At 39.9% G+C, this 13627-nt stretch overlaps 1 long non-coding RNA gene across 2 annotated transcripts in view; it reads right to left on the bottom strand.

Annotated features, from left to right (window-relative positions):
* Positions 1 to 709: 709 nt before the first annotated feature.
* LOC141585514 (uncharacterized) overlaps positions 710 to 13627 on the bottom strand; it is a 174288-nt gene continuing 161370 nt past the window's right edge. The window contains exons 3-5 of one of the 2 annotated variants that reach the window (XR_012519064.1): positions 6166 to 6224; positions 4445 to 4502; positions 710 to 1022 (exon numbers count right to left, since the gene is read on the bottom strand). This is a non-coding gene — a long non-coding RNA (uncharacterized LOC141585514). Of the gene's footprint in view, positions 1023 to 4255; positions 4503 to 6165; positions 6225 to 13627 lie in introns of those variants that run through there. The other variant, XR_012519063.1, reaches the window with a different exon arrangement.

The raw sequence follows: 13627 nt of genomic DNA, 5'->3' as shown, positions 1-13627 counted from the left end.
ACGATGCGAGTGCATTTAATGGCACCAAACTGACATTTTAAAATGATTAAATTGATACATTTATGTTATATGTATTTTGTCACAATAAAAAATTGTGAAAATTGTGTACAATGTTCTTAAGGACATAATATCAGCATGCTGATTACAAATGTCAAACAAAAACAAAGTTTTTGGACACTATCTAAATTATGCATTAGATAAACAGCAACAAAAATCTAGCTGTATATGAATCGGAAGAGCATCTGAGAATGGTTCTTTCTTGTTAGTCTGTTGCTTTATATATGAAAAAAGGATGCAGCAGTTGCCATGGCAAACTTCTGGCTCTGCTGAATGCAAGAACCTGGTATATAAGTCTAGGATTTGATATAAAATGTAGTTTCAAATCTCATTTGGTAACATGAGGTACATTGCAACATAAGGTACATTCAGTAACTTGAGGCATATTGTACATCTACAGCTAACTCTCCAAGTTTTTTGGTCATTGGAATTCATTTGTATTCATCTCGGTATTCTATAGTATAATAAATGCATGGCATTCATGTTAATGACATATACTCCATAAAAGTTTTAATTGTCTTTCTGCATTAATTAAGCCTGAATTAATGAACACTTTCAAAGTTTTGCAACAGTTGAATCACCAGTTCCCGTCAAGCATGACTGAAGCAGAGTGAGTTCATTCTGAATCCTAGAGCCCCTCCACTTACACACACACACACACACACACACACACACTCGCAAATCAAGAAGAGAGAGACACAGAATTTCAATTATAATATTGAATATGCAGTGTGTATTTGGCAGAAATGCCAAATTTCAGGTGGAATTTAAATCCAAGATCAATTTCTGGATTCATTTTGCTCCAAATTTTAAGTAGATGGAATTTTTTTTCATAATTTTTATCATGATTTTAAAAGTTTTCAACATTGTAATGTGAAATTTACTTACATTACACCATTTTGGAAGTGGTGTCTGCATTCAGGGCTGCATTTCTGAGTGGTTTAGAGGTGGTGGGTGGATGGGACCTAGGGTAAAATATAATTTAATGCTAATTATCTTTCTCCATGTAATTCCAGAGCTCATCCTTAAAGGGAAACATGGTCCGCCCTCTCATTCTGCAAGTATCAAAATAGAAATTTAAAGAGGTTCATCAAAGTTGCTAAAGGTAGAACCAAGATGCTGATGTAAAATTTCTGATTCTAAATTTAATCTCTTTCTCCTCACTGGATAACTAATGAGATCTTTGAATAACATAGATGGAATATGAATTAAATTGAAACCATCTACACAGCCTACTATCTATACTGACATGACTTTAGTATTCCACTGTCCTCACCAACAAAGCCTTAGTATTTCAAGAAAATAAATGTTATAAATTACTTAATTGCATATTGCAGGAACTTCAAGTCTTCAATAGAAAGGATCAAACAACGGTTTACACTCTGAGATTCTGCGAACCTTTGCAACAAAATCTTCATCTTTCTGTGTCTACCGGTTCTACACTACTAATCATGATCTTTCCCTAATCCTAACCAAGCATGCCTTCCCCATACCCCAATTCCACATTGAAAGATCAGTCTTGCAGCAAACTTCAGAATCTCAATAAATATCCCAAAGGCATTCTTCCACCCTCTAAGATGCCACTAAGATTGTTGGAGTAATGCTCTCTCCTACCACAGCAAGCAACAAACAGCTTTGTCTTATTAGAATGGTTAACTTTAGTGATGTTTTAGGGAGACAGCATTTGATAGGAGAAATTTGTTTGGATTGAAGGAAAATGAAATATGAGTTTGAGTTCCACATGGCTAGAAATGGCTTTGGCCTTTTACTAGTATCTCAAAACCCATCCTCCCTTGGAGCTTCCTCTAATCCGCTGTTCCAAATCTGAATTTAATATCTGTGGGATCAGAGAACTCTGTGAAAACCTCATCATATCACTTTGGAAAGAACCTATATACTCCATGCAGCATTTATGAAGCATTCCAATAAAACCGTATTAGTCCTACCCAACCACTGAACTAGAAGATCACCATCAGCGCTGAAGCCACCTGCAGTCTCCTGCCCCAAGTCATCCTACTGCCTTTCCCCACCCATAGAGATGACACTGTCCTGTTTTGCAACTCAAAGGTATTTTTTCAAGATAAACATTAAAATAATTGTAGCACATCTGTATGTCTGACTATACAATATAATGTTAGATTAATTTTTAGTTTTAGAAAAAGAAATAGCCTCTTTCTCTAACTTTCCTTTAATACTAAATATAATGTTTCTGAGATTTCCCTCTGTCATGGGAAGCTATTGAATTTTCATTTTTACTGTTGTTTTTAAAACATTTTTCACACATTTTACGGGGTTAGAAAAAAGTTATACTAAGTTTAAAGTAATTGCCTAAAAAAGAAATTCTTATTAGGAAAAAAAAAGTCCTCTTTTTTTTTTTAATGCAACCACCTTAATAGAACTTTAATGATTGTGAAAGAGATGCCCATTGATATTATAATGTAAATATTGGTTTTTGTCCACAGTTCCTGGCTCAAAACTCCCATGGCCCTTGTCACACTCTTCTGTTATAATATTGGGTGCCTTTAGCCTCAGAAAAGAGAATCTCTCTCTCTGACCTTCTTGTGCCTTCCTTTCACCTGCTACTTTTCTCCCAAAGCAAAATGTTAATCTTCTCTGCCTTTCCATCCTAGAGCGGGCTGTGATCTACCTTGTCTGATTGTGGGGTCAGAAGAGCTTTATTTCAGAAAGGGTCCCACTCCATACCCTGGAGGAAGGAATGCTATACAGAAAAGCCAAAAAGAACCTGAATGGACAGGCCTTGCTGGGTTTCCCTACTCAGCCTGTTATGTGAGATCACGTGCCTTTTGTCCTGTCACAATTCTCAGTCATGCCTGTCCAGCAAAATCCCCATAAGAGGCCCAAGAGGACAGAGTTTAGAGACCTTCCATATAGCTGAACATGTGGAGGTTCCTGGAGGGTGGTGCACCCCAGGAGGGCATTGAAGCACCATGCTCCTTCCCATACCTGACCACAGGCATCTCTTTAACTGTATCCTTTCAAATATCATATCCTTTACAATGAACTGGGAAATTTAAGTAACTGTTTGAGTTGTGTGAGCTGGTCTATCAAATTAATGAAACATGTGAAGAAGGTTGTGAAATCCCCTATTTATGGCCCATTGGTCAGAAGCACAGTTGAAACAAGCTGCAGCTTGTGATGGGCAGTCTGGTAAGACTGAGCCCGCAACTTGTGGCATCCAATGTTGTCTCAAAGTAGGTAATGTCAGAATTGAACTGGAGGATACCTAGCTAGTATCCACTGCAGAATTCATTGCTTGCTTGTTAGTACGGGGGAAATCCCCATACATTCAGTCACAGAAGTCTTCTATGTTGATCGTTGTGGTGTGATAGCAGAGAAAAACGTTTGTGGTTTTTGCCATTCAGATCCCTGGTGCAAGGTCAGGAGAGGGAAAATAGGAAAAGAAGTTCTATTTCTCTTCTTGGGCTATGATGAGAGAAGTGGTGGTTGCGGGCTGACTTCTAGAAAGGGAAAGTTCCGTGAGCCAAAGGAGGCCCCTGACCGTGGGCTAGCAGCCTGTGATGTATGGAGAAAGACACCAGTGAGTAAATGCCTACAAAGTACCAGTGTCTCACTGTGTCCTCTTCTGGCTCTCTAGTTCCCTTCCATTATCGCTAACTCTTGTGTAAAAAGTCTATTACTAGCAAGATCTGTGTTCATAGAGCTTCAGGATATGAAATAAAAGTGGCAGTAAACTATCCCCAGGACAAAGATATGTGGAAACAACACAGGAGCTGCAGGAGGGAAGATGATATCATAGGATGGAGAATTTGACATTAAGAAGGAATTTGGTATAAGCACTAATCAGGCCTAAGAGATAGCCATAGAACTGCTCAAAAATTGAAGGCAGGGGCATCACTAAACATCCTATAGTGGGTGTAATAAGGGCCAAAGCCACTTTGTCTAGAGATTGAAAGAAAGTGTGAGTTTCAAAAGGCTAGAAAACTAGGGACTGACAATTACACACTGAATTATAATAACTGAGTTTTCCATTTCCTCCACAGAAACCCTAAGGATTGGTTTATATTTTCTCTCTCTACTTAAGTCTGTGTATTTACATTTCATGAATAAAAGAATAAATAATAGAAATAAATAAATAACTTTTAGAATAGAAGCAGAGACTTCAGAAAGACCAAAGTGGAAGATACAGATATGGAAGTCATCTATTATATGTAGGATTTTAAATGGAGATGCTGATAAAAGAGAAAAGTTCATACTGTATAAAAAGAAGAGAAAGATGTCAAGTTGGGGAACAATCCTATTAGGATTAGGAGGTGAAAAAGCCCTTGCTCTGTTTAGTCCATTTTAGGCTGCTGATAAAGACACACCCAAGACTAGTCAATTTACAAAAGAGGTTTCTAGGACTTACAGTTCCACACGGCTGGGGAGGCCTCAGGATCATGGTGGAAGGCAGGGCAGAGCAAGTCCTGTCTTGCATGGATGGTGGCAGGCAAGGAGAGAGAATAAGAACCAAGTGAAATGAGTTTCCCTTGTCAAATCAACAGATCTCATGAGACTTATTCACTACCATAAAACAGAATGGGGGAAACCATCCCCATGATTTAATTATCTCACACTGGGTCCCTCCCACAACATGTGGGAATTATGGGAGTACATTTAAGATGAGATTTGGGTAGGAACACAGAGCCAAACTAGATCACCCTCTAACATGTATATAAAATCCACCAGCTCTACTGATTTCACTATTCTGGTGTCACTTGCCCTACTTCTGACTTGTGGAGTCTATTTGCAAGAGTTATTCTCCACTAAACAGATTATCTTGGTTTCCATAGTAAGACAGAGAAGAAATATCTGCAACTAGGTGGAGTCACTAACTGTCTATTCATGGTGCCTCTATGGTGCTTTCCTGTGACGGAGACTGCAGGTGACCAGGTCCAAATACGGTTTGAGTTGTCTTGAGAAATTTTGATTTCACTTTTGTTCTTATTCCTTGCTGGCTCCAGGTCATCCTCTCGTATTTACTAACTTTGATTACTGAAATAATATTTAAGACCCAATCTCCTTGATCATTCTACCTGGCCAATGTACAATTACAAGTGGAATATTCAAAATTAAAAACACTGTACAGGAATAAGCATGCGTGATAAAGAATAAAATATCTTTCTTACTCTCCAAAGAAACAAATAATGATCCCCTAAAGGATGAAACAATTGCAATGTTCTCTAGAATATAATAAGTTTACAACTTAACTTCAAACTTAGTTTGAAGTTAAGAGAAAATCCAGGGACTGTGGACCCACAGCACAGGCACCACCTGAGAGTTTGCTAGAAGTGCAGACTCCCAGACCTTGCCCCAGACTTATTGAATCAGAATCTTTTTTTTTTTTTTGAGACGGAGTTTCACTCGTTACCCAGGCTGGAGTGCAATGGCGTGATCTCGGCTCACCGCAACCTCCGCCTCCTGGGTTCAGGCAATTCTCCTGCCTCAACTTCCTGAGTAGCTGGAATTACAGGCACGCACCACCATGCCCAGCTCATTTTTTGTATTTTTTTAGTAGAGACGGGGTTTCACCATGTTGACCAGGATGGTCTCGATCTCTTGACCTCGTGATCCACCCGCCTCGGCCTCCCAAAATGCTGGGATTACAGGCGTGAGCCACCGCACCCGGCTGAATCAGAATCTTTATGCAATTCTCTGGTTATTAATAGGCACACAAATTTTAAAGAGCATTGTCCCAGAGTACTGGAGAAAACCCCCAGAACCTCCCTTGGCAACAGTGAAGAACTCTGGAGAGTCAAAGGCAAAGGTGGATCCTCTCATCCTCTCCCATCCTTTTGCCACCAGAGTAGTTTGGCTTTAGTCTGTATCTTTTAAATATTTAGATTCAATATCAAACTTTAAAAACGTAATCTTATGTGATATTTAAAAATCATCCTTCAGTGCAGTAAGCAGAATTATCTTTAGTCCAAAAGTAACCTACAATATTTTCCAACCTGTAGGCTAGGGTTGCTGGTGGATAGCCCCACCCACATCCATCCACATCTGCTTTGTCGGGAGCCTTAATTCTTAATATCTTACACTATTTTAAAAATACTTGTAGATGCCATTAAAATAATGAAACGTACTCACTTAAAAGTGGAAATTAAACAAAGAAGGACGGGGGTATCCAATGAAAGCTTAATAGTGGCCTGCAAACAGAGAAATAAAGAAGGAAGATTAGGAACTAAAATCTAAATCATAGAAACTGGAAGAAGAGTGGTTTTCCAGTAGCAGATGGTCAGCAGTGGCAAATATTGGAAGAAGAGAAGCAGGAAAAAATGTGTCTAGGAGATACTCAAATGTAACTTCCATGCGCAGTTTTTAGTTGTTGATTTATTTGTCTGTCACAGGAAGCAGAATGCAGTGGGTTATGTCATTTTATAACCATAATAACATTCTGAGCCAAACCAGCTGCCTCAGCTTGTTGCTGTGACCTCAAACGCAACAGATGAGGAGTGAGTAAGGAACATTGGATTTGGCAATTAGGTGGTTATTAGAAACAGTGGAGAGAGCAGCTTCAGTGAATAATAAAGATGAACTCCAAACCGCCTGGGGGTGAGAACGGGAAGCTAGCACAAAGGCACATTTAGGTACTTTTTCACTCTAACAAAAATTTTACTAAGAGAAAACAAAAGTAGTTTGAATAGACACCAGATTTCGGGATAATTTTTTTTAAATGCTGGAAAGATAAGCAAGCTTGTATATTGAAACAAAGACAATAGAGAAAAGGATTGAAGACAAAAAGGTCAAAAGGGATGGAACTAGTTCTCATGAGAGACTCACTAAAGTAGGTGGAAAAAAATGGGAACATTTCTGCTCTCTCTTTATGACAACTATTGTTTGATAAAAATGCTTAAACATATAATGAAGTTGAAAAAATGTTTTATTGAACACCTATATATGCACCACTATATAATACCACGAATATTTAACTCTATTTGTTCTATCATGTCTATTTACGACTCAATCCTTTCATTAATCTTATTTTTAATGCATTCTGATGTAAATTGCTTCCCACTAAAAACTTTGTTATGAATTTCATTAATAGAAGTTTAATGTTCATTTGGATGTGTAGTAATATTTGCTGGGTGTCTAGTAATATTTCATTGTGCTAATAGTGTTGGGTTTGGTTTTACAGTTTGGTATTAGAAGGTAATCTTCCATGTCATTGATATTATAGCCCTTTTAACAGATTACAATTGTTAGTTTAAGTTTGTCACCTCACCTAGAATGAACACCTTACAGACAAGGCCATGTTGTATTATTCAAAAGAAAATTTTTTGAGATCAAATTTATATACAATGAAATGCAAAAATTTGACATGTAAATTAACTGAATTTCAACAAATGTGCATGTTTACATAACCCGAATCTCTATCAAGATGTAGAACGTTCCCACCACTCCAGAAAGTTTATTCATGTCTATTCCCAGCCAATTCCACCTCCATGCACCCAGAGTCACCCACAGTGCTGATGTTTTTCCATGCAGATTATATTTGCGTGTTCTAGAACTTCATATAAATGGGTTAGTGCACTGTGGATTCATTTGTACAAGGCTGTCTTCACTCATCAAAATGCTTTCAGGGGACATTCATACTGCTGGGTGTACTAATAGTATATTGCTATTCTTTGCTGAATAGTAGTAATTCATTGTTTAACCATTCTCGAATGAGAGACTTCTAGTGTACCCAAAGGAGCTTTGAACATTCCTGTAGAAGACTTTTTAGGAATATGTTTTTTCATGTATCTTGAGTAAATGCTTTGAAGGAGAATTACTGGGTGTTAGAGTAGTTGTATGTTAAAAGAAACAGACATACCTTTTCACAAAGTCCTTGTGTCATTTTACACTCCCATCAATAACGTATGAGAGTTCTTCTTCCTCCAAATCCTCTCCAACATTTATTACTTTTGGCCTTGCCATGCTGCTGGGGGTGTAGTAATATTCTCAACTGTGCCAATAGTGTTGGGGTTTTGTTTATTTCACATTTTGGTATTTGACAGTAATCTTCTATAGCACTCATATTATAGCTCTTTTAACAGAAGAGTGTAATTGTTCATGTTTGTCACTTCACCTAGAATGAACTCCTTACAGACAAGGCCATGTTGTATTATTCTTTATTTCTTGCTAGTATTTACCCCAGTGACTGTGTTCGATAAATGCTTGTTTAATTTAATTGAATCAAACATGTTCCTGCTGGCAGTTCTAGCAGTGGAGAAGTCAGCATGGAAGCATCTCCCTCCTCCTTCTTGTCTCTTTTTAGAGGATCAGTTTGCCAGTGGCAGTATGAATGAATACAGAAAAGAATGACAGTCCCACAGTTGGCAAAAAGAGCATGGTATGTTCCAACTGAAAGCAGATACAGGCTGGGAGTTGACTTTTCCTAATATTTAGATATGTATTTAAGAGTAAAGCTTGCCTCTGAGAGGAAATGTTTCAGATAGGCTTTTATCAATTATATTTCAGCCATCTGGACTTTTACTAATAGATGCCACAGCAACTACAATGTGGACAATAATGAGAAATTAAAACACAACTTCCATGGAATAATAAAGGATATTGTATTTCCCTGAAAACAGCACAAAGCTGAAGGCTAAAGGCTGTTTTATTTGTATGCAGTAATCCATAAGAAATGTGATAAAAATCTTTGAAGCGGGCCGGGCGCGGTGGCTCACGCCTGTAATCCCAGCACTTTGGGAGGCCGAGGCAGGTGGATCACGAGGTCAGGAAATCGAGACCATCTTGGTCACATGCTGAAACCCCGTCTCTACTAAAAATACAAAACATTAGCTGGGCATGGTGGCGCATGCCTGTAATCCCGGCTACTCAGGAGGCTGAGGCAGGAGAATTGCCTGAACCCAGGAGGCGGAGGTTGCGGTGAGCCGAGATCGTGCCATTGCACTCCAGCCTGGGTAACAAGAGCGAACCTCCGTCTCAAAAAAAAAAAAAAAAAAATATATATATATATTTGAAGCCTATTATGTTGTGACATCCCCCCCCCCCCCCGCAAGAAATCAAATAAAGCACCAACACAGCTTTGGCTCAGAAACATCTGAAAATAATCATGTACCATGCCTCTGAGTTTATTCATACAAAATTGAAGCATTATTTGTCAGTTTACTTCCAAGAGTACATGGATGAAAAGCAAACTTTACAAAAAAAGTATAAAGATGCAGAATGATTTGTGAAATTATGAATCAAGAAATTCTTTTGTTGTAACAATAAAATGGATGATATGTCAGAAACATTTTCAAAGAAAAACGTTATTATTTGCAGTATCCCTAAATACTTCTGGTCCACAGTATTTTTCAAGTATTTATGAAATATTAATATATGCCCAGTTACCAAGATCTGATATAGGCCATTCAGAATGTGATATCTGAGAATGCAGTGATTCTACCTGCTAGAGTTCTTTTCACGTTTCTTCTCATTCCTCTGCTAAGATTTGAAAGATAGCATTCTAATCAGGAGAAGCGAAAAGTGGATAATGAAAATATATGGAACCCTCTACTAGCTGTCCACAAAACGTTTTTCTTTCTGGAATGGTTCTAAGCCATTGGTGAGTCATGGGCTACATTTCGTAACCTTCCTTGCATTGAAGAATAACCATATATTGATTCTCAATAGCAAAGTGTGAACAAAGTGTGGAAGTTTGCCCTGATGCAGACTACCTTCAGGGCAAAACTGTAACGAAGAAAACGAGGCTTCTCTGCCGTGTGTCTTTCCCTGGATTTGAATGGAGAGGATTCCATGGCATTTGGACCGCAGAGCTACAAGGTGGAAGGAGTAAATTCCTCGACTCGTACGCAGACGATGGGCAGCCTTCCTACTAGGAATACGTGCACTTGACTGTTGAGTGATGACTTTTATTTCGTTAAACTACTTAAGCTTTACTAACTATAAAACAGAGGGCCAGTGGTGACCTTTGTTATTTCAGTATTCTGACCAAGTTCGCACAGCTTACAACACCACCACCACCGAGGATGCTAGCCGAGGTCTTCCTGGCTTCCAGATCCAGACTACAGATGTAACACACACACTCTTGTAAGTCAGAACATAAACTTTTCAGAAGTGTAAGAAACCTCAGAGGTAATTAAGTTCGCAGTTGCTAATTTTATAAAGGAGAACTGCTTGAGTGATTCAGTGGAGTTCACATAGGCCTTTAAGTGAAACAAGAAAAGTCCCCTTGTCCCCTGGTAGGGCGTGCGATGGGGGCGTGGCTCGCTTCTGCAGGTTTGTGCCCCGCCGCTGGCAGCTCCAGGCCGGGCGCGCAGACGGGCAGGCCGTGGGGGGCGCGCAGACGGGCAGGCCGTGGGGGGCGCGCAGACGGGCAGGCCGTGGGGCTCCCCGCACAGCAGCGCCTGGGGGCGAATGTGCGCAGCTCCTGAGCCCCAGCGGGGGTGTGCGAGGGGTGCACTTTCGGTTTCGCTGTCTACAGGCGGCTTGTGCTGGCCAGCTCAGTTAGACCCTCCACCGTGTTACGAGGACACGGGCTTTCTGTGCCCCCGGTTCTTGCCTGGGGCACTGGAAGAATCGGGTCACACCTGGGCTTGGAGAAGTGAGTTTAAGTAGCTCTCAGCAGAGGCGGGAGCCACAAGGAAGGTGGTTTTCCCCTGGAGCTGGGCCAGTCGGTGGCCCAGGCTGTCCTCCCACTGCCCCAGCCAGACGCCACGTCCTTCTGCTGGTCGACGGCCTCCCCGCGGTCCGCTGCCTGTCAGTGCGCTCCCCCGCGGGCGTTTTTCCCTCAGCGTCTTCCCGATCTCCAGCCACTTACCTTCTTCGGCCCATGTGTTCCTCCGCTACCCAGCAGCTTCTGCCTGCCTGCTAGGGTCCGGGGGCGGGGGCGGTGTTGAGAGGCCCAGGATGGGGGCATGGCAGACCAGGGTGGTCTCGGGAAATGCCCACCTTTGGGCGCCACGGCAGAAGGGCCTGTCCTACCGAGGTCCGTGGGTGTGGAGCCCCATCCAGGGACCACACCAGCCTCCACCCAACGCTTCCCTTCCCCACTTCCTTATTGACAGGGACCAAGCTCTTCCCTCCCCAGCACTCCCTAACATAAGCAACAAATTTGGGAAAAACTCATCCAATATTTTTTTCATTATACCATAATATTGAAATGAGAAATATTTATTTTAAAAAGTCTCAATTGATAATATATATTAATTAATGCAAGGAAATGATTCTCATTATAGTTAGAATTTATCCTTGACTCTAATACCAAAAAAAAAAAAAAAAAAAAAAAAGTTTACTCATGAAGGACAGAAAAGGCTGGGCATTCACATTCTCTTCTAGTTTGTCATGTCTCCTGTTTTATGTATTTGTAAACCTTCTACCCACTGGAAGAAGGCTTATAATTACTTTTAAGCTATGGGGTTTCCATCATGTCATACATAAAATACTGTAGAGTGAAACAAAACTCTTCAACATAGACTTATGAATTGTAAGCATTCAGAAAACTTTTAGGGTTCTTATGTTACAAACTTCTTATTTTACAGCTAAGGAACCTGAGGGTTAGGGAGTTGAAATAATTTTCCCAAATATACAAAACTAATTAGTCAGAAAGCTAAAATAGACTGCAGATATCAGCCTCTTCTACCTTGCACCCTCAAATATGAAATAAAACATGAATTTCAGAATTTTTTGGTAACATAAATATACTCAAGTCAAAATTTTTAAAATGACAGAAATTAAGAAAAATAATTAGGCAATAAGTCTCAGTTTGGATATTCACAGCAAGAAAAAGTCACGGTAATCAAGAAAAAAATGAGAAAATAATTGTAAAATTGCCATTAATATTTACTAATAAATAACATAAAACTGGTTCCATTACTAAGATTCCACATAACAACTCTCTTTATTATGCTCCTCATTCCATTCTAGTTATAGTCTTTTCAGATCTGCTAAAAAAGGTTTTCTTCTAGCTATAAGAAAGTAGGTATAAACCTTGATATTTGGGTTTTTTCCCTAACACAATTCCCGTGAAATATCATCAAAAAACGCTGTGTCAGAGAGAACAAAACCTCTCACAAGTCTCTTGTTCATTGTGTAATTACCAAAAAAAGTGGTAAAATCTATTCACATTTGTTTTCAATTTCAGTTTAAGAGACCCGATTGTGAAATCATAAATCATGAGCCTCTGTAATCATCTTGCTGGATGAACACCAGCATGACAAACCCTGGAGTGCTCATTAGCTCAAAATTTTGGCTGCTCGGGACTCACTTCAGTTACCCAACAGTGAGCATTTGACGGAAAAGGTCTTCACAGGGGCTGAAAACTCCACTGCTAAACATTTGCCAACTATAGAATAAAAGCATGTATTGGTCTTCCAGAAAGAAAATGAGCATTTATTTTCATACTATTATTGAAAGCCTGACAGATGCAATTATGAAAGTTCTCTGATTAGGAATGGGAGACTGCTATAGGAGAGAGACTTAAAGGAGAGTGAATTATCAGTTGTCACAATTTGGCTGGCCTGCCTTCTTTTCTTCCTTCCTTCCCTCCTTCTTCCTTCCTTCCTTCCTTCCTTTCTTCCTTCCCCTTTCTTTCCTTCCTTCCTCTTTCTTTCTTTCTTTCTTTCTCTCTTCCTTTCTTTCCTTTCTTTCCTGAGACAGAGTCTTAAACTGTCACCTAGCCAGGCTGGAGCGCAGTGGCATGATCTCAGCTCACTGTAATCTCAGCCTCAGGGCTCCAGCGATTCTCCTGACTCAACCTCCCAAGTAGCTGAGATTATAGGCTCCCATCACCACACTCAGCTAATTTTTTTGTATTTTTAGTAGAGACAGGGTTTCACTGTGTTGGCCAGGCTGGTCTCAAACTCCTGACCTCGTGATCCGCTCGCCTTATCCTCCCAAAGTGCTGGGATTACAAGTGTGAGCCACCACACCAGCCTGGCTTATCTTTGTTATTAGCTCATTGCATTCAATGGACTTAAATGCGAGTATTGAAGTGCACTGAAGTTTGGTGTGTTTTGCTTAAGAACATAATGAAAGTAAATACAAAAAGAAAGAATAATGGATGTAATTAAGACTATGGAGAATCCAGCTGAACTGGAAAGAAGAACCCTTAAATAAACTAAGGTCTAATTTTACAAGGTCAAAATTTAATAATTTAAGGGGCGTTATTTCCAAACTACCAGGATCAAATGATTACTGGTGATTTAAGCTGCAAACGTAAAGAACAATTACCTAACCTCACTTTTCTTTACACTGTATTTATGGAAACTAACATTATTTTTTAGTCATAACCAAAATTAGAAACTTTTAACTTGGACCTCAGAGAGCACCTAACTCCACCACCTTCCCATAGGAAGAAAGGTTTTGTATAAAATTGTTGTACTCAAAAGGCCAGGTTTGGTGGCTCATGCCTGTAATCTGAGCTTTTTGGTAGGCCAAAGTGTATGGATCACCTGAGGTCAGAAGTTCGAGATCAGCTTGGCCTACATGGGGAAATCCCATCTCTTCTAAAACTACAAAAAAATTAGCCGGGCATGGTGGCAGGCTTCTGTAATCCCAGCTACTCTGGAGGCTGGAGCAGCATCACATGAACCTGGGAGGC

This window comes from Saimiri boliviensis, chromosome 9, assembly GCF_048565385.1.
Source record: "Saimiri boliviensis isolate mSaiBol1 chromosome 9, mSaiBol1.pri, whole genome shotgun sequence".
Classification (NCBI taxonomy): Eukaryota; Metazoa; Chordata; class Mammalia; order Primates; family Cebidae; genus Saimiri; species Saimiri boliviensis.
This window is presented reverse-complemented; position numbering and strand designations above follow the sequence as displayed.